Source organism: Oncorhynchus nerka, linkage group LG9b (assembly GCF_034236695.1).
Source record: "Oncorhynchus nerka isolate Pitt River linkage group LG9b, Oner_Uvic_2.0, whole genome shotgun sequence".
Classification (NCBI taxonomy): Eukaryota; Metazoa; Chordata; class Actinopteri; order Salmoniformes; family Salmonidae; genus Oncorhynchus; species Oncorhynchus nerka.
The window spans coordinates 37,113,904-37,134,239 of NC_088424.1; the positions used below are offsets into that span (position 1 = coordinate 37,113,904).

At 47.9% G+C, this 20,336-nt stretch overlaps 1 pseudogene; it reads left to right on the top strand.

Moving 5' to 3' along the window:
- The window catches only part of LOC115114023 (NAD-dependent protein deacylase sirtuin-6-like), a 66,034-nt pseudogene that overhangs the window by 23,005 nt on the left and 22,693 nt on the right, over window positions 1-20,336 (top strand).

The following is a 20,336-nucleotide window of genomic DNA, read 5'->3' on the forward strand; positions in this document are numbered from 1 at the left end:
AAAATGCTTCATTGGTGACTGGTGAGTATGCAGGCCATAGAAGAACTGGGGCATTTTCAACTTCCAGGAAGTGTACAGATCCTTGAGACATGGAGCCGTGTTTTATCATGCTGAAACATGAGGTCATGGCGGCAGATTAATGGCACGACAATGGGCCTCAGGATCTCGTCACGGCATCTCTGTGCATTCAAATTGCCATTGATAAAATGCAATTGTATTCGTTGTCCGTAGCTTATGCCTTAAAAAATCACCACCATGGGGCACTCTGGTCAAAATGTTGACATCAGCAAACCGCTGGCCCACACGACGCCATTTGCCATTTGCCATTTGCCCGGTACTGTTGAAACCGGGATTAATCTGTGAAAAGCACACTTCTCCAGCGTGCCAGTGGCCATTGAAGGTGAACATTTGCCTCCTGAAGTCGGTTACGACGCCGAACTGCAGTCAGCTAGAGAGAAAACATGTCAATTCCCACATTGTATGGATCCCTTCCAAATTGGAACATTAACAATCTATTGTATGAATAATCTATTTTGTTCCTGGAAGATGTTACTGAGCAGTGGGGACCATTCAATACACGAGCAGAAGAATATCATATTCCAATCCATATGGTAATGAGTTGAGAAGGAAATGCTAAACTAAAGTACTCTGCTCCTTCTATACCCTCATTTACATTCATATGAATTGTCTTTCAGTAACATACTCATGAAATAATCTCTCTCTCTCTCTCTCTCTCTCTCTCCCTCTCCCCTCTCTCTCTCTTTCTCTCTCTCTCTCTCTCTCTCCCCGTCTCTCTCTCTCTCTCTCTCTCTCTCTCTCTCCCCTCTCTCCCCCTCTCTCTCTCTCTCTCTCTCCCCTCCCTCCCTCCCTCCCTCCCTCTCTCTCTCTCTCTCTCTGTCTGAGTTGCATGGGAACATGTTTGTGGAGGAGTGTGGGAAGTGTAACAGGTGCGTCAGTTCAAACCACTTTGTGTGAATGATATCACACATGACGCACTTAACCAGTAGCACAGAAATGTTAATGAAAGTGTACCAAAACACACTTCAGCCTATCTTCATCAAATCAAAACAAGCTTTATTTAAACAGCACATTTCAGACATGGATTGCAACACAATGTGCTTCACAGGTAAAAACAAAATAAAAACAATGAAAATAAAAGACGCAAATATTTACTAAACAACATAAGAGGATAAAAAAATAAAAAGTACCTGAAGGAAAAGCAAAGCTAAAAAGGTGTGTTTTTAAGAGCTCTTTTAAATATGTCCACAGTTAATTGAACAAAAATGAATATTTTGTGTGCTCTCACATGGTAAATTCATTCATAACCCTCTGTCTTTTAATTTATGCTAATTCTCCCAACACGGTTTGCCAAACTCATCTGTCAATCTGATAAAAAGAAAGAACGTCTGTCTTTCCATATGTTAATAGCCTGAGGCAACTCGGGCAACGACGGCTGACTTGAAAGAGGGGCCGCCATTCCAGCAGCATACTAATAACGTAGTAGGGATGACTTATCTAGCCTTCAGAAACCATCTGTTAATAGGGATGACTTATCTAGCCTTCAGAAACCATCTGTTAATAGGGATGACTTATCTAGCCTTCAGAAACCATCTGTTAATAGGGATGACTTATCTAGCCTTCAGAAACCATCTGTTAATAGGGATGACTTATCTAGCCTTCAGAAACCATCTGTTAATAGGGATGACTTATCTAGCCTTCAGAAACCATCTGTTAATAGGGATGACTTATCTAGCCTTCAGAAACCATCTGTTAATAGGGATGACTTATCTAGCCTTCAGAAACCATCTGTTAATAGGGATGACTTATCTAGCGGGCATAACAACATCAGCGGAGCACCATCAAACATTTACAGCAACCATCTCACACACCCTTTAAACTCTCTGAAATGTTTGTTCAGAGATCTGTTTTAATAAGTCACCTGTTAAGTGACTCTACCCATCAGAGTTTGAATATTGAATTCTGTGGCACTGCCTCACTGAATGTCCTTGATCAGTAGCTTGAAGTGAAAGGCATCACAGGTTCTGATGGGTTCAGGCCGTATCTGCGGGAAAAAAAAGTGGTTGGTGTGATGGGGCTGAAACCAACTGTAAAATACTGAGAGGTCTGCTCAAGAGGACTCGTGACCTGCAGGTAACAAACACACACACAGAAATACTATCATGCATATGGGCTGGTTGGTTGTAGGTAATGATTATGGGTAATGACGTTTTGTGTTTCTCTGTCTGTGAAGGCGGGCAGACCTGGCGCTGTCTCTGGCTACCTCTCTGCCGATTTTATGTTTTAAATTGAACCTTTATTTAACCTGGCAAGTCAGTTAAGAACAAATTCTTATTTACAATGACGGCCTACCCTGGCCAAACCCTATCCCAGGCGATACTGGGCCAATTGTGCGCTGCCCTATGGTACTCCCAATCATGGCCGGTTGTGATACAGGTCAAGCCCAGAGGGGACCTACCCCTCCTCACCAAACGCAAGAGGGGCAAGGTGGTCATCGTCAACCTGCAGCCCACCAAACAAGTGAGTCACAGACACATGTGCTTGCTCTCTCTCACACACACACACACACACACACACACACACTGTTACGTTCCCCAGTTTATGTATTGTAGTTTGTATATTTGCATGTGTTTATTTCAGGAAATGGCTTCCTGAAATCCCTCAAGCAGCTGATTGGTCGACTCCATGGCTAATTGGAGAGCTGACCCCGCCCCCTCGTCAAGACTCAGCTGTCTCCAATTACCCATTCCTTCTGATGCTATATAAAAGCCAGTGTTCTGTTCAGGAGGGAGATCTTTTTGTAGAGAGATTTTCTGGGAGGTCATTGCAGAGATATTTTGATAGAGGTTGATTTTGCTGGGAGTTCATTGCTGAGAGTTGGTATGTTTTGTGAGTTTGTTGCTCAGATAGAGCTTATTTTGATGTCCTTTGTTTCTTAGTTTGTTTGTGAAATTGTTTAATATTCTGTTTCATTTGTTCCCAGGGGGGAAGGGGAAGGCACCTAGGGAGTGCTTAGGCAAGAGGCCCGCGGGCATACATATACCCGTAGCATATTCGCTGTCTAGGCACACTAGGTAAGACCTGGGCGGACCACCCCCTGTATTTTGGTTAGGGCACCAGGTGGTGCTAAATTAGGTAAGTAGTGGGTAGGCAGGTAAGATAGGAGAGGGGGGGCTTTGAGATTTACTTTCTTTGCTTTGGTTCCGTCCAGCCCTTTTCCCCATATTACCGTGTAAAGGAATAAAGTCCTTGTAAACGGTACCACATTCTGCCTGTTGTCATTCTTACTTGCACTTACAGTCCATACCTTTTTCACTTCACGGAGAGTTTAGTTGTAGCAGGGTGTTGCGTTCCCTCTTCATAGAGGCGTGCGTAACATAATGGGGGCTCATCCGGGATATTTCCATTAAACCCACCGGACCCTGCTGCTCTGAGCTCTCTGTGGTTAGTGATTGAGGTGTGATGGTAGGTTGTGAGTTTGGATGACTTGTTTAGTTAGTGTGTTCAGGAGACTGCATTGTATAAGATGGCTGCCTCAGCCATCTCCAAGTTTTTTGACGCGCCCTCTATTGATTGTTTGGTGAGGTTTCGTAAAGTAGACCTTATAGCTATAGCTGACCATTATGGATTTGTTGTCCCTGAGAAAGTCCTAAAGGTTGAGCTTTTGGTGCTAGTCAGGGAGGGTTTAGTGAGAGAACGGATTCTCTCATTGCAAGGAGAGGAGACGGATAGACCTTCTGATGCCAAGTCGGAGGACAGGGCGGAGGAAGGGGTTCCTCGTACCCCTTTTACATTGCCCCGATTTGATCCTTTATCTTCTGCTTCGGGTCGTTCAGATGGGACTGCTAGGCTGAAGGTGAGGCTGGCTCGGTTAGAAATGGAGCAAAAAGATAAAGAGAGACAGATGAATTTTGAACTTGAAATTAGGAAAATAGAAGCTGACAAGGAGGTGAGGATCCGACAACTGGAACTAAACGCTGCCTCCAGTGCGACTCCACAAGCAGCTCATCATCAAGCCCACTTCGATGTGAGTAAAAACATAGCTTTAGTCCCTCCATTCCGAGAGTCGGAAGTTGATTCTTATTTCTCTGCGTTTGAGCGTGTGGCCGCTGCGCTGCATTGGCCACTCGAGGTTTGGCCTCTCCTGTTACAATGTAAATTGTCTGGGAAAGCCCAGGATGTAGTAGCTGCTCTCTCCCTGGAAGACAGTTTACACTACGATACAGTTAAAACTACAGTGTTGCGGGCTTATGAGTTGGTGCCTGAAGCTTATAGGCAGCGCTTCAGGAACCACAAAAAAACATCTCACCGTACATTTGTTGAATTTGCTAGGGACAAAGAGTCTCTGTTTAGTCGCTGGTGTTCAGCCAGCAAAGCTAACACCTTTGCTGATATTCGGGAGTTGATGCTGTTGGAGGACTTTAAAAGCAACCGCCCAGATATAATTGTAGTTCATTTAAATGAACAGAAGGTGGTGACATTGGCCCAAGCAGCAGTGTTGGCAGATGAGTACGCTTTGACACACAAGACTGTCTTTGGTGCACCACGTTTTGAAGGCCGGACGATTACGTCATCAGTTCCTCGTTCAGGTCGCTTTACCGCTGACAACCCTAAGCCTTTTCATGAAATCCGTGAAAGTTTTTACTGTCACCAAAAGGGTCACGTGATTGCGGATTGCCCAGTTTTGAAAAATAAACCGAAACAGTCCCTGTCACCGTCCCCAAAAATGAAAAGTTTGGGTTTAGTCAAGTCTTTGGCTCGTCCATTGGATCGAGTTGTTGATTCAGCATTTGAGAAACCGGATCCTGTCTATGCTCCGTTTATCTCTGCCGGTTATGTTTCCTTAACAGGAGAACGAGCTGATCAAAAGCCTATCCAAATCCTACGAGATACTGGGGCGGCGCAGTCAGTAATCGTTACTGATGCTTTACCCTGGTCTCCTGAAACGTATTGTGGCTCGCATGTCATATTACAGGGGATAGAGACAAAAACCGTACCTGTACCATTACACTGGGTCCACTTAGTGTCAGACTTGGTATCAGGACGTTTCCGTGTTGGTGTAGTGTCTACACTGCCAGTAAAAGGAGTCAAATTGCTACTAGGGAATGATATTGCTGGTGGTAATGTCACTCCTGTGTTAGAGGTAGTAGACAAGCCAGAAATCAGAACTACAGATGAGAAATTGGTTCAAGCATTTCCACATGTTTTTCCTGCTTGTGTGTTAACGAGGGCACAATCTCGCAAGCTAGGAGATGTGGTGGATTTGGCTAGTTCTATTTTTGAGAATGTTGAGGTAGAAGACAATGCCCCGAGTATGCCTTCTGCAATGCCGACCGTTTTTACCCCCGTAAAAACTAAGGCAGGGGAAAACGAAATTGTACCCCAATTACATGACATTCTTTTGTCTGTCACCCCCGAGAAGGTGATTGAATGTCAAAAAGAAGACACAAGTCTTCTTCGGTAATTTCCATTGAGGAAGCTAAAACTAGAGAGACCGCCTACTTTATGGAAGCAGGAGTTGATGCGGAAATGGGCATCTCATGACACCATTAACGACTGGAGTGAAGTGTGTCAAGTGGTTGTTCCTACACCGTTCCGACAGCAGGTGCTGTCACTCGCCCATGACCAGGCGTGGTCTGGACATTTGGGGATCACAAAGACTTATAACCGGGTCCTTCGTCATTTCTTCTGGCCAGGTTTGAAGTCTGACGTGGTCCAATTTTGTAAAACATGTCACATATGTCAACTCACTGGGAAAGTGAATCAAACAGTTCCACGAGCGCCACTCTGCCCGATTCCTGTGGTGGGGGAACCGTTTGAAAGAGTGATAATTGATTGTGTAGGTCCATTACCGAAAACCAGGTCAGGTAACCAGTTCCTACTAACAATAATGTGCAGTGCTACTCGATACCCAGAGGCTATTCCTCTCCGTACTATAACGGCTAAGACTGTGGTGAAGGCACTGGTGAAGTTCTTCTCTACGTTTGGACTCCCTAAAGTAATCCAAACTGATCAGGGATCCAACTTCATGTCTAAACTGTTTTCAAATGTGTTAAAGACATTGTGTATTTCCCATCAGGTCTCCAGTCCGTATCATCCAGAGAGTCAAGGGGCTCTAGAACGCTGGCATCAGACACTGAAGGCAATGCTACGCAAGTATTGTATGGATACCAGTACTGATTGGGATGAGGGGGTGCCCTTTGTCCTATTTGCTATAAGGGAAATGATACAAGAGTCCTTAGGGTTCAGCCCTGCTGACCTTGTGTTTGGACACACCCCACGGGGTCCGCTGAAAGTTTTGAAGGAGCATATCTTATCTCCTACACCCAGTAGCGCCCCTAAAAATGTGTTTGATTATGTCAGTAAGATGCGGGAGAGACTGCACGCCGCATGTGCGTTAGCCCAAAAGTCTCTCTCATCGTCTCAAAAACGCATGAAGTTGCATTATGACAAAAAGGCTGTTGGCCGTTCATTTGCACCAGGGGATCAAGTTTTAGTTTTGTTGCCAATCCCTGGCTCATCTCTGTCAGCACGTTTTTCTGGACCATAATCCATTGGTGTTCTTGAAACAAATGTACAACCAGAACCGCCGCCTTATGCGGTGGGCTCTGATTGTACAAGGATATAATGTACAGATAGCTTATGTGAGGGGGGGGGCTTTGAGATTTACTTTCTTTGCTTTGGTTCCGTCCAGCCCAATTAACCCCTGGATGTTTCTAATCAAATCAAATTGTATTTGTCACATGAGCCGAATACAACCGGTATAGACCTTACAGTGAAACGCTTACTTACAAGCCTGTACCCAACCATGCTTTAAGGAGTTAAATAGAAAATAAAAGTATCAAATAATTCAACAGCAGCAGTAAAACAATAGTGAGGCTTTATGCAGGGGGTACCAGGGAACAGAGTGAATGTGGAGGCTATATACAGGGGGTACCAGGGAACAGAGTGAATGTGGAGGCTATATACAGGGGGTACCAGGGAACAGAGTCAATGTGGAGGCTATATACAGGGGGTACCAGGGAACAGAGTTAATGTGGAGGCTATATACAGGGGTACCAGGGAACAGAGTGAATGTGGAGGCTATATACAGGGGTACCAGGAACAGAGTCAATGTGGAGGCTATATACAGGGGGTACCAGGGAACATAGTTAATATGGAGGCTATATACAGGGGGTACCAGGAACAGAGTTAATATGGAGGCTATATACAGGGGTACCAGGGAACAGAGTCAATGTGGAGGCTATATACAGGGGGTACCAGGGAACAGAGTGAATGTGGAGGCTATATACAGGGGGTACCAGGGAACAGAGTGAATGTGGAGGCTATATACAGGGGTACCAGGGAACAGAGTGAATGTGGAGGCTATATACAGGGGGCACCAGGGAACAGAGTGAATGTGGAGGCTATATACAGGGGTACCAGGGAACAGAGTCAATGTGGAGGTTATATACAGGGGTACCAGGAACATAGTTAATATGGAGGCTATATACAGGGGTACCAGGGAACAGAGTCAATGTGGAGGCTATATACAGGGGTACCAGGGAACAGAGTCAATGTGGAGGCTATATACAGGGGTACCAGGGAACAGAGTCAATGTGGAGGCTATATACAGGGGGTACCAGGGAACAGAGTCAATGTGGAGGCTATATACAGGGGGTACCAGGGAACAGAGTCAATGTGGAGGTTATATACAGGGGGTACCAGGGAACAGAGTCAATGTGGAGGCTATATACAGGGGGTACCAGGGAACAGAGTCAATGTGGAGGTTATATACAGGGGTACCAGGAACAGAGTCAATGTGGAGGCTTATACAGGGGGCACCAGGGAACAGAGTCAATGTGGAGGCTATATACAGGGGGTACCAGGAACAGAGTCAATGTGGAGGCTATATACAGGGGTACCAGGAACATAGTTAATATGGAGGCTATATACAGGGGTACCAGGGAACAGAGTCAATGTGGAGGCTATATACAGGGGTACCAGGGAACAGAGTGAATGTGGAGGCTATATACAGGGGTACCAGGGAACAGAGTGAATGTGGAGGCTATATACAGGGGTACCAGGGAACAGAGTGAATGTGGAGGCTATATACAGGGGTACCAGGGAACAGAGTGAATGTGGAGGCTATATACAGGGGGTACCAGGGAACAGAGTGAATGTGGAGGCTATATACAGGGGTACCAGGGAACAGAGTGAATGTGGAGGCTATATACAGGGGGTACCAGGGAACAGAGTCAATGTGGAGGCTATATACAGGGGTACCAGGGAACAGAGTCAATGTGGAGGCTATATACAGGGGGTACCAGGGAACAGAGTCAATGTGGAGGCTATATACAGGGGGTACCAGGAACATAGTTAATATGGAGGCTATATACAGGGGGGGCACCAGGAACAGAGTCAATGTGGAGGCTATATACAGGGGTACCAGGAACATAGTTAATATGGAGGCTATATACAGGGGGTACCAGGAACAGAGTGAATGTGGAGGCTATATACAGGGGTACCAGGGAACAGAGTGAATGTGGAGGCTATATACAGGGGTACCAGGGAACAGAGTGAATGTGGAGGCTATATACAGGGGTACCAGGGAACAGAGTGAATGTGGAGGCTATATACAGGGGTACCAGGGAACAGAGTGAATGTGGAGGCTATATACAGGGGTACCAGGGAACAGAGTCAATGTGGAGGCTATATACAGGGGTACCAGGAACATAGTTAATATGGAGGCTATATACAGGGGTACCAGGAACAGAGTTAATATGGAGGCTATATACAGGGGTACCAGGGAACAGAGTCAATGTGGAGGCTATATACAGGGGGTACCAGGGAACAGAGTGAATGTGGAGGCTATATACAGGGGGTACCAGGGAACATAGTTAATATGGAGGCTATATACAGGGGGTACCAGGGAACAGAGTGAATGTGGAGGCTATATACAGGGGGTACCAGGGAACAGAGTGAATGTGGAGGCTATATACAGGGTACCAGGGAACAGAGTCAATGTGGAGGCTATATACAGGGGTACCAGGAACATAGTTAATATGGAGGCTATATACAGGGGTACCAGGGAACAGAGTCAATGTGGAGGTTATATATAGGGGTACCAGGGAACAGAGTCAGTGGAGGCTATATACAGGGGTACCAGGGAACAGAGTCAATGTGGAGGCTATATACAGGGGGTACCAGGGAACAGAGTCAATGTGGAGGCTATATACAGGGGGTACCAGGGAACAGAGTCAATGTGGAGGCTATATACAGGGGTACCAGGAACAGAGTCAATGTGGAGGTTATATACAGGGGTACCAGGAACAGAGTCAATGTGGAGGTTATATACAGGGGGTACCAGGGAACAGAGTCAATGTGGAGGCTATATACAGGGGTACCAGGAACAGAGTCAATGTGGAGGCTATATACAGGGGGTACCAGGGAACAGAGTCAATGTGGAGGCTATATACAGGGGGTACCAGGGAACAGAGTGAATGTGGAGGCTATATACAGGGGGTACCAGGGAACAGAGTCAATGTGGAGGCTATATACAGGGGTACCAGGAACAGAGTCAATGTGGAGGCTATATACAGGGGGTACCAGGGAACAGAGTGAATATGGAGGCTATATACAGGGGTACCAGGGAACAGAGTGAATGTGGAATATACACCAGGGAACAGAGTGAATGTGGAGGCTATATACAGGGGGTACCAGGGAACAGAGTGAATGTGGAGGCTATATACAGGGGGTACCAGGGAACAGAGTGAATGTGGAGATATACAGGGGGGTACCAGGGAACAGAGTGAATGTGGAGGCTATATACAGGGGTACCAGGGAACAGAGTCAATGTGGAGGCTATATACAGGGGTACCAGGGAACAGAGTCAATGTGGAGGCTATATACAGGGGGTACCAGGGAACAGAGTGAATATAGGAGCTATAAACAGGGGGTACCAGGGACAGAGTCAATGTGGAGGCTATATACAGGGGGTACCAGGGAACAGAGTCAATGTGGAGGCTATATACAGGGGTACCAGGGAACAGAGTGAATGTGGAGGCTATATACAGGGGTACCAGGAACAGAGTGAATGTGGAGGCTATATACAGGGGTACCAGGGAACAGAGTGAATGTGGAGGCTATATACAGGGGGTACCAGGAACAGAGTGAATGTGGAGGCTATATACAGGGGTACCAGGGAACAGAGTGAATGTGGAGGCTATATACAGAAGTACCAGGGAACAGGTGAATGTGGAGGCTATATACAGGAGTACCTAATGTGGATATACAGGGGGTACCAGGGAACAGAGTGAATGTGGAGGCTATATACAGGGGTACCAGGGAACAGAGTGAATGTGGAGGCTATATACAGGGTACCAGGGAACAGAGTCAATGTGGAGGCTATATACAGGGGTACCAGGGAACAGAGTGAATGTGGAGGCTATATACAGGGGTACCAGGGAACAGAGTGAATGTGGAGGCTATATACAGGGGGTACCAGGGAACAGAGTGAATGTGGAGGCTATATACAGGGGTACCAGGGAACAGAGTGAATGTGGAGGCTATATACAGGGGTACCAGGGAACAGAGTGAATGTGGAGGCTATATACAGGGGTACCAGGGAACAGAGTGAATGTGGAGGCTATATACAGGGGTACCAGGAACAGAGTGAATGTGGAGGCTATATACAGGGGTACCAGGGAACAGAGTGAATGTGGAGGCTATATACAGGGGGCACCAGGAACAGAGTGAATGTGGAGGCTATATACAGGGGGTACCAGGGAACAGAGTCAATGTGGAGGCTATATACAGGGGTACCAGGGAACAGAGTGAATGTGGAGGCTATATACAGGGGTACCAGGGAACAGAGTGAATGTGGAGGCTATATACAGGGGTACCAGGGAACAGAGTGAATGTGGAGGCTATATACAGGGGTAACAGAGTGAATGTGGAGGCTATATACAGGGGTACCAGGGAACAGAGTGAATGTGGAGGCTATATACAGGGGGTACCAGGAACAGAGTCAATGTGGAGGCTATATACAGGGTACCAGGGAACAGGTGAATGTGGACTATATACAGGGAACAGAGTGAATGTGGAGGCTATATACAGGGGTACCAGGGAACAGAGTGAATGTGGAGGCTATATACAGGGGTACCAGGGAACAGAGTGAATGTGGAGCTATATACAGGGGTACCAGGGAACAGAGTGAATGTGGAGGCTATATACAGGGGTACCAGGAACAGAGTGAATGTGGAGGCTATATACAGGGGTACCAGGGAACAGAGTGAATGTGGAGGCTATATACAGGGGGTACCAGGGAACAGAGTGAATGTGGAGGCTATATACAGGGGTACCAGGGAACAGAGTCAATGTGGAGGCTATATGCAGGGGTACCAGGAACAGAGTGAATGTGGAGGCTATATACAGGGGTACCAGGAACAGAGTGAATGTGGAGGCTATATACAGGGGGTACCAGGGAACAGAGTGAATGTGGAGGCTATATACAGGGGTACCAGGAACAGAGTCAATGTGGAGGCTATATACAGGGGTACCAGGGAACAGAGTGAATGTGGAGGCTATATACAGGGGTACCAGGAACAGAGTCAATGTGGAGGCTATATACAGGGTACCAGGGAACAGAGTCAATGTGGAGGCTATATACAGGGGTACCAGGGAACAGAGTGAATGTGGAGGCTATATACAGGGGGTACCAGGGAACAGAGTGAATGTGGAGGCTATATACAGGGGTACCAGGAACAGAGTCAATGTGGAGGCTATATACAGGGGTACCAGGGAACAGAGTGAATGTGGAGGCTATATACAGGGGTACCAGGAACAGAGTGAATGTGGAGGCTATATACAGGGGTACCAGGAACAGAGTCAATGTGGAGGCTATATACAGGGGTACCAGGGAACAGAGTGAATGTGGAGGCTATATACAGGGGGTACCAGGGAACAGAGTGAATGTGGAGGCTATATACAGGGGTACCAGGGAACAGAGTGAATGTGGAGGCTATATACAGGGGTACCAGGGAACAGAGTCAATGTGGAGGCTATATACAGGGGTACCAGGGAACAGGGGCTATATACAGGGGTACCAGGAACAGAGTGAATGTGGAGGCTATATACAGGGGTACCAGGGAACAGAGTGAATGTGGAGGCTATATACAGGGGTACCAGGGAACAGAGTGAATGTGGAGGCTATATACAGGGGTACCAGGAACAGAGTGAATGTGGAGGCTATATACAGGGGTACCAGGGAACAGAGTGAATGTGGAGGCTATATACAGGGGTACCAGGGAACAGAGTGAATGTGGAGGCTATATACAGGGGTACCAGGAACAGAGTCAATGTGGAGGCTATATACAGGGGTACCAGGGAACAGAGTCAATGTGGAGGCTATATACAGGGGTACCAGGGAACAGAGTCAATGTGGAGGCTATATACAGGGGGTACCAGGGAACAGAGTGAATGTGGAGGCTATATACAGGGGTACCAGGGAACAGAGTCAATGTGGAGGCTATATACAGGGGTACCAGGGAACAGAGTGAATGTGGAGGCTATATACAGGGGGTACCAGTACAGAGTCAATGTGGAGGCTATATACAGGGGTACCAGGGAACAGAGTGAATGTGGAGGCTATATACAGGGGTACCAGGAACAGAGTCAATGTGGAGGCTATATACAGGGGTACCAGGGAACAGAGTCAATGTGGAGGCTATATACAGGGGTACCAGGGAACAGAGTGAATGTGGAGGCTATATACAGGGGGTACCAGGAACAGAGTGAATGTGGAGGCTATATACAGGGGTACCAGGGAACAGAGTCAATGTGGAGGCTATATACAGGGGTACCAGGAACAGAGTCAATGTGGAGGCTATATACAGGGGTACCAGGGAACAGAGTCAATGTGGAGGCTATATACAGGGGTACCAGGGAACAGAGTCAATGTGGAGGCTATATACAGGGGTACCAGGGACAGAGTCAATGTGGAGGCTATATACAGGGGGCACCAGGGAACAGAGTGAATGTGGAGGCTATATACAGGGGGTACCAGGGAACAGAGTCAATGTGGAGGCTATATACAGGGGTACCAGGGAACAGAGTGAATGTGGAGGCTATATACAGGGGTACCAGGGAACAGAGTGAATGTGGAGGCTATATACAGGGGGTACCAGGGAACAGAGTCAATGTGGAGGCTATATACAGGGGTACCAGGGAACAGAGTGAATGTGGAGGCTATATACAGGGGTACCAGAACAGAGTCAATGTGGAGGCTATATACAGGGGTACCAGGGAACAGAGTGAATGTGGAGGCTATATACAGGGGTACCAGGGAACAGAGTCAATGTGGAGGCTATATACAGGGGTACCAGGGAACAGAGTGAATGTGGAATATGGAGGAGTCAATGTGGAGGCTATATACAGGGGTACCAGGAACAGAGTCAATGTGGAGGCTATATACAGGGGGTACCAGGGAACAGAGTGAATGTGGAGGCTATATACAGGGGTACCAGGAACAGAGTCAATGTGGAGGCTATATACAGGGGTACCAGGGAACAGAGTGAATGTGGAGGCTATATACAGGGGGTACCAGGGAACAGAGTGAATGTGGAGGCTATATACAGGGGTACCAGGAACAGAGTCAATGTGGAGGCTATATACAGGGGGTACCAGGGACAGAGTCAATGTGGAGGCTATATACAGGGGTACCAGGGAACAGAGTGAATGTGGAGGCTATATACAGGGGTACCAGGGAACAGAGTGAATGTGGAGGCTATATACAGGGGTACCAGGGAACAGAGTCAATGTGGAGGCTATATACAGGGGTACCAGGGAACAGAGTGAATGTGGAGGCTATATACAGGGGGTACCAGGGAACAGAGTCAATGTGGAGGCTATATACAGGGGTACCAGGGAACAGAGTCAATGTGGAGGCTATATACAGGGGTACCAGGGACAGAGTGAATGTGGAGGCTATATACAGGGGTACCAGGGAACAGAGTGAATGTGGAGGCTATATACAGGGGTACCAGGGAACAGAGTCAATGTGGAGGCTATATACAGGGGGTACCAGGGAACAGAGTGAATGTGGAGGCTATATACAGGGGTACCAGGGAACAGAGTGAATGTGGAGGCTATATACAGGGGGTACCAGGAACAGAGTGAATGTGGAGGCTATATACAGGGGTACCAGGGAACAGAGTCAATGTGGAGGCTATATACAGGGGTACCAGGACAGAGTGAATGTGGAGGCTATATACAGGGGTACCAGGGACAGAGTCAATGTGGAGGCTATATACAGGGGTACCAGGGACAGAGTGAATGTGGAGGCTATATACAGGGGTACCAGGAACAGAGTCAATGTGGAGGCTATATACAGGGGTACCAGGAACAGAGTCAATGTGGAGGCTATATACAGGGGGTACCAGGGACAGAGTGAATGTGGAGGCTATATACAGGGGTACCAGGGGCTATACAGGGGTACCAGTACAGAGTCAATGTGGAGGCTATATACAGGGGGTACCAGGAACAGAGTCAATGTGGAGGCTATATACAGGGGTACCAGGGAACAGAGTGAATGTGGAGGCTATATACAGGGGTACCAGGGAACAGAGTGAATGTGGAGGCTATATACAGGGGTACCAGGGAACAGAGTCAATGTGGAGGCTATATACAGGGGTACCAGGGAACAGAGTCAATGTGGAGGCTATATACAGGGGGTACCAGGGACAGAGTCAATGTGGAGGCTATATACAGGGGTACCAGGGAACAGAGTGAATGTGGAGGCTATATACAGGGGTACCAGTAACAGAGTCAATGTGGAGGCTATATACAGGGGTACCAGGACAGAGTGAATGTGGAGGCTATATACAGGGGTACCAGGGAACAGAGTCAATGTGGAGGCTATATACAGGGGTACCAGGACAGAGTCAATGTGGAGGCTATATACAGGGGTACCAGTACAGAGTCAATGTGGAGGCTATATACAGGGGTACCAGGAACAGAGTGAATGTGGAGGCTATATACAGGGGTACCAGGGAACAGAGTCAATGTGGAGGCTATATACAGGGGTACCAGGGAACAGAGTGAATGTGGAGGCTATATACAGGGGTACCAGGGAACAGAGTCAATGTGGAGGCTATATACAGGGGTACCAGTACAGAGTCAATGTGGAGGCTATATACAGGGGGTACCAGGGAACAGAGTGAATGTGGAGGCTATATACAGGGGTACCAGGGAACAGAGTCAATGTGGAGGCTATATACAGGGGTACCAGGGAACAGAGTGAATGTGGAGGCTATATACAGGGGTACCAGGGAACAGAGTCAATGTGGAGGCTATATACAGGGGTACCAGTACAGAGTCAATGTGGAGGCTATATACAGGGGTACCAGGGAACAGAGTCAATGTGGAGGCTATATACAGGGGTACCAGGGACAGAGTGAATGTGGAGGCTATATACAGGGGTACCAGGGAACAGAGTCAATGTGGAGGCTATATACAGGGGTACCAGGGAACAGAGTGAATGTGGAGGCTATATACAGGGGTACCAGTACAGAGTCAATGTGGAGGCTATATACAGGGAAGTACAGAGTCAATGTGGAGGCTATATACAGGGGTACCAGGGACAGAGTCAATGTGGAGGCTATATACAGGGGTACCAGTACAGAGTCAATGTGGAGGCTATATACAGGGGGTACCAGGGAACAGAGTGAATGTGGAGGCTATATACAGGGGTACCAGGGAACAGAGTGAATGTGGAGGCTATATACAGGGGGTACCAGGGAACAGAGTGAATGTGGAGGCTATATACAGGGGTACCAGGGACAGAGTCAATGTGGAGGCTATATACAGGGGTACCAGGGAACAGAGTGAATGTGGAGGCTATATACAGGGGGTACCAGTACAGAGTCAATGTGGAGGCTATATACAGGGGTACCAGTACAGAGTGAATGTGGAGGCTATATACAGGGGTACCAGGAACAGAGTCAATGTGGAGGCTATATACAGGGGTACCAGGGACAGAGTCAATGTGGAGGCTATATACAGGGTACCAGGGAACAGAGTCAATGTGGAGGCTATATACAGGGGTACCAGGGAACAGAGTCAATGTGGAGGCTATATACAGGGGTACCAGTACAGAGTGAATGTGGAGGCTATATACAGGGGTACCAGGGAACAGAGTCAATGTGGAGGCTATATACAGGGGTACCAGTACAGAGTGAATGTGGAGGCTATATACAGGGGTACCAGGGACAGAGTGAATGTGGAGGCTATATACAGGGGTACCAGGGACAGAGTGAATGTGGAGGCTATATACAGGGGTACCAGGGACAGAGTCAATGTGGAGGCTATATACAGGGGTACCAGGGACAGAGTCAATGTGGAGGCTATATACAGGGGTACCAGTACAGAGTCAATGTGGAGGCTATATACAGGGGTACCAGTACAGAGTCAATGTGGAGGCTATATACAGGGGTACCAGGGAATGTGGAGGCTATATACAGGGGTACCAGTACAGAGTCAATGTGGAGGCTATATACAGGGGTACCAGGGAACAGAGTCAATGTGGAGGCTATATACAGGGTACCAGTACAGAGTCAATGTGGAGGCTATATACAGGGGTACCAGGGAACAGAGTCAATGTGGAGGCTATATACAGGGGTACCAGTACAGAGTCAATGTGGAGGCTATATACAGGGGTACCAGGAACAGAGTCAATGTGGAGGCTATATACAGGGGTACCAGGGAACAGAGTCAATGTGGAGGCTATATACAGGGGGTACCAGTACAGAGTGAATGTGGAGGCTATATACAGGGTACCAGGAACAGAGTCAATGTGGAGGCTATATACAGGGGTACCAGGGAACAGAGTCAATGTGGAGGCTATATACAGGGGTACCAGGGAACAGAGTCAATGTGGAGGCTATATACAGGGTACCAGTAAGAGTGAATGTGGAGGCTATATACAGGGGTACCAGGGAACAGAGTCAATGTGGAGGCTATATACAGGGGGTACCAGGGAACAGAGTGAATGTGGAGGCTATATACAGGGGTACCAGGGAACAGAGTCAATGTGGAGGCTATATACAGGGGTACCAGTACAGAGTGAATGTGGAGGCTATATACAGGGGTACCAGTACAGAGTCAATGTGGAGGCTATATACAGGGGGTACCAGGGAACAGAGTCAATGTGGAGGCTATATACAGGGGTACCAGTACAGAGTGAATGTGGAGGCTATATACAGGGGTACCAGTACAGAGTGAATGTGGAGGCTATATACAGGGGTACCAGTACAGAGTCAATGTGGAGGCTATATACAGGGGTACCAGTGAGTCAATGTGGAGGCTATATACAGGGGTACCAGGGAACAGAGTCAATGTGGAGGCTATATACAGGGGTACCAGGGAACAGAGTCAATGTGGAGGCTATATACAGGGGTACCAGGGACAGAGTGAATGTGGAGGCTATATACAGGGGTACCAGGGACAGAGTCAATGTGGAGGCTATATACAGGGGTACCAGGGAACAGAGTGAATGTGGAGGCTATATACAGGGGTACCAGGGGAGGCTATATACAGGGGTACCAGTACAGAGTCAATGTGGAGGCTATATACAGGGGTACCAGTACAGAGTCAATGTGGAGGCTATATACAGGGACCAGTACAGAGTGAATGTGGAGGCTATATACAGGGGTACCAGGGACAGAGTCAATGTGGAGGCTATATACAGGGGTACCAGTACAGAGTCAATGTGGAGGCTATATACAGGGGTACCAGTACAGAGTCAATGTGGAGGCTATATACAGGGGTACCAGTACAGAGTCAATGTGGAGGCTATATACAGGGGTACCAGGGAACAGAGTCAATGTGGAGGCTATATACAGGGGTACCAGGAGTCAATATGGAGGCTATATACAGGGGTACCAGGGACAGAGTCAATGTGGAGGCTATATACAGGGGTACCAGGGAGTCAATGTGGAGGCTATATACAGGGGTACCAGAGAGTGAATGTGGAGGCTATATACAGGGGGTACCAGTAACAGAGTCAATGTGGAGGCTATATACAGGGTACCAGGGACAGAGTCAATGTGGAGGCTATATACAGGGGTACCAGTACAGAGTCAATGTGGAATATACAGTACCAGTACAGAAATGTGGAGGCTATATACAGGGGTACCAGGAACAGAGTCAATGTGGAGGCTATATACAGGGGTACCAGTACAGAGTCAATGTGGAGGCTATATACAGGGGTACCAGTACAGAGTCAATGTGGAGGCTATATACAGGGGTACCAGGGAACAGAGTGAATGTGGAGGCTATATACAGGGGTACCAGGGAACAGAGTGAATGTGGAGGCTATATACAGGGTACCAGTACAGAGTCAATGTGGAGGCTATATACAGGGGTACCAGTAGAGTCAATGTGGAGGCTATATACAGGGTACCAGTACAGAGTCAATGTGGAGGCTATATACAGGGGTACCAGTACAGAGTGAATGTGGAGGCTATATACAGGGGTACCAGTAACAGAGTGAATGTGGAGGCTATATACAGGGGGTACCAGGGACAGAGTCAATGTGGAGGCTATATACAGGGGGTACCAGGGAACAGAGTCAATGTGGAGGCTATATACAGGGGTACCAGTACAGAGTGAATGTGGAGGCTATATACAGGGGGTACCAGGAACAGAGTCAATGTGGAGGCTATATACAGGGGTACCAGGAACAGAGTCAATGTGGAGGCTATATACAGGGGTACCAGGGAACAGAGTGAATGTGGAGGCTATATACAGGGGTACCAGGGAACAGAGTGAATGTGGAGGCTATATACAGGGGTACCAGTACAGAGTCAATGTGGAGGCTATATACAGGGGGTACCAGTACAGAGTGAATGTGGAGGCTATATACAGGGGGTACCAGGGAACAGAGTCAATGTGGAGGCTATATACAGGGGTACCAGGGACAGAGTGAATGTGGAGGCTATATACAGGGGTACCAGGGAACAGAGTCAATGTGGAGGCTATATACAGGGGGTACCAGTACAGAGTGAATGTGGAGGCTATATACAGGGTACCAGGGAACAGAGTCAATGTGGAGGCTATATACAGGGGTACCAGGGAACAGAGTGAATGTGGAGGCTATATACAGGGGTACCAGTAACAGAGTGAATGTGGAGGCTATATACAGGGGTACCAGGGACAGAGTGAATGTGGAGGCTATATACAGGGGTACCAGGGAACAGAGTCAATGTGGAGGCTATATACAGGGGTACCAGGGACAGAGTGAATGTGGAGGCTATATACAGGGGTACCAGGAACAGAGTGAATGTGGAGGCTATATACAGGGGGTACCAGGGAACAGAGTCAATGTGGAGGCTATATACAGGGGTACCAGGGAACAGAGTCAATGTGGAGGCTATATACAGGGGTACCAGGGAACAGAGTCAATGTGGAGGCTATATACAGGGGGTACCAGGGAACAGAGTGAATGTGGAGGCTATATACAGGGGTACCAGGGAACAGAGTCAATGTGGAGGCTATATACAGGGGTACCAGGGAACAGAGTGAATGTGGAGGCTATATACAGGGGTACCAGGGAACAGAGTCAATGTGGAGGCTATATACAGGGGTACCAGGGAACAGAGTCAATGTGGAGGCTATATACAGGGGTACCAGGGAACAGAGTGAATGTGGAGGCTATATACAGGGGGTACCAGGGAACAGAGTCAATGTGGAGGCTATATACAGGGTACCAGGGAACAGAGTCAATGTGGAGGCTATATACAGGGGTACCAGGGAACAGAGTCAATGTGGAGGCTATATACAGGGGTACCAGTACAGAGTCAATGTGGAGGCTATATACAGGGGTACCAGGGAACAGAGTCAATGTGGAGGCTATATACAGGGGTACCAGGGAACAGAGTCAATGTGGAGGCTATATACAGGGGTACCAGGGAACAGAGTCAATGTGGAGGCTATATACAGGGGGTACCAGGGAACAGAGTCAATGTGGAGGCTATATACAGGGGTACCAGGGACAGAGTCAATGTGGAGGCTATATACAGGGGTACCAGGAACAGAGTCAATGTGGAGGCTATATACAGGGGTACCAGGGAACAGAGTCAATGTGGAGGCTATATACAGGGGTACCAGGGAACAGAGTCAATGTGGAGGCTATATACAGGGGTACCAGGGAACAGAGTCAATGTGGAGGCTATATACAGGGGTACCAGGAACAGAGTGAATGTGGAGGCTATATACAGGGGGTACCAGGGAACAGAGTCAATGTGGAGGCTATATACAGGGGGGTACCAGGGAACAGAGTC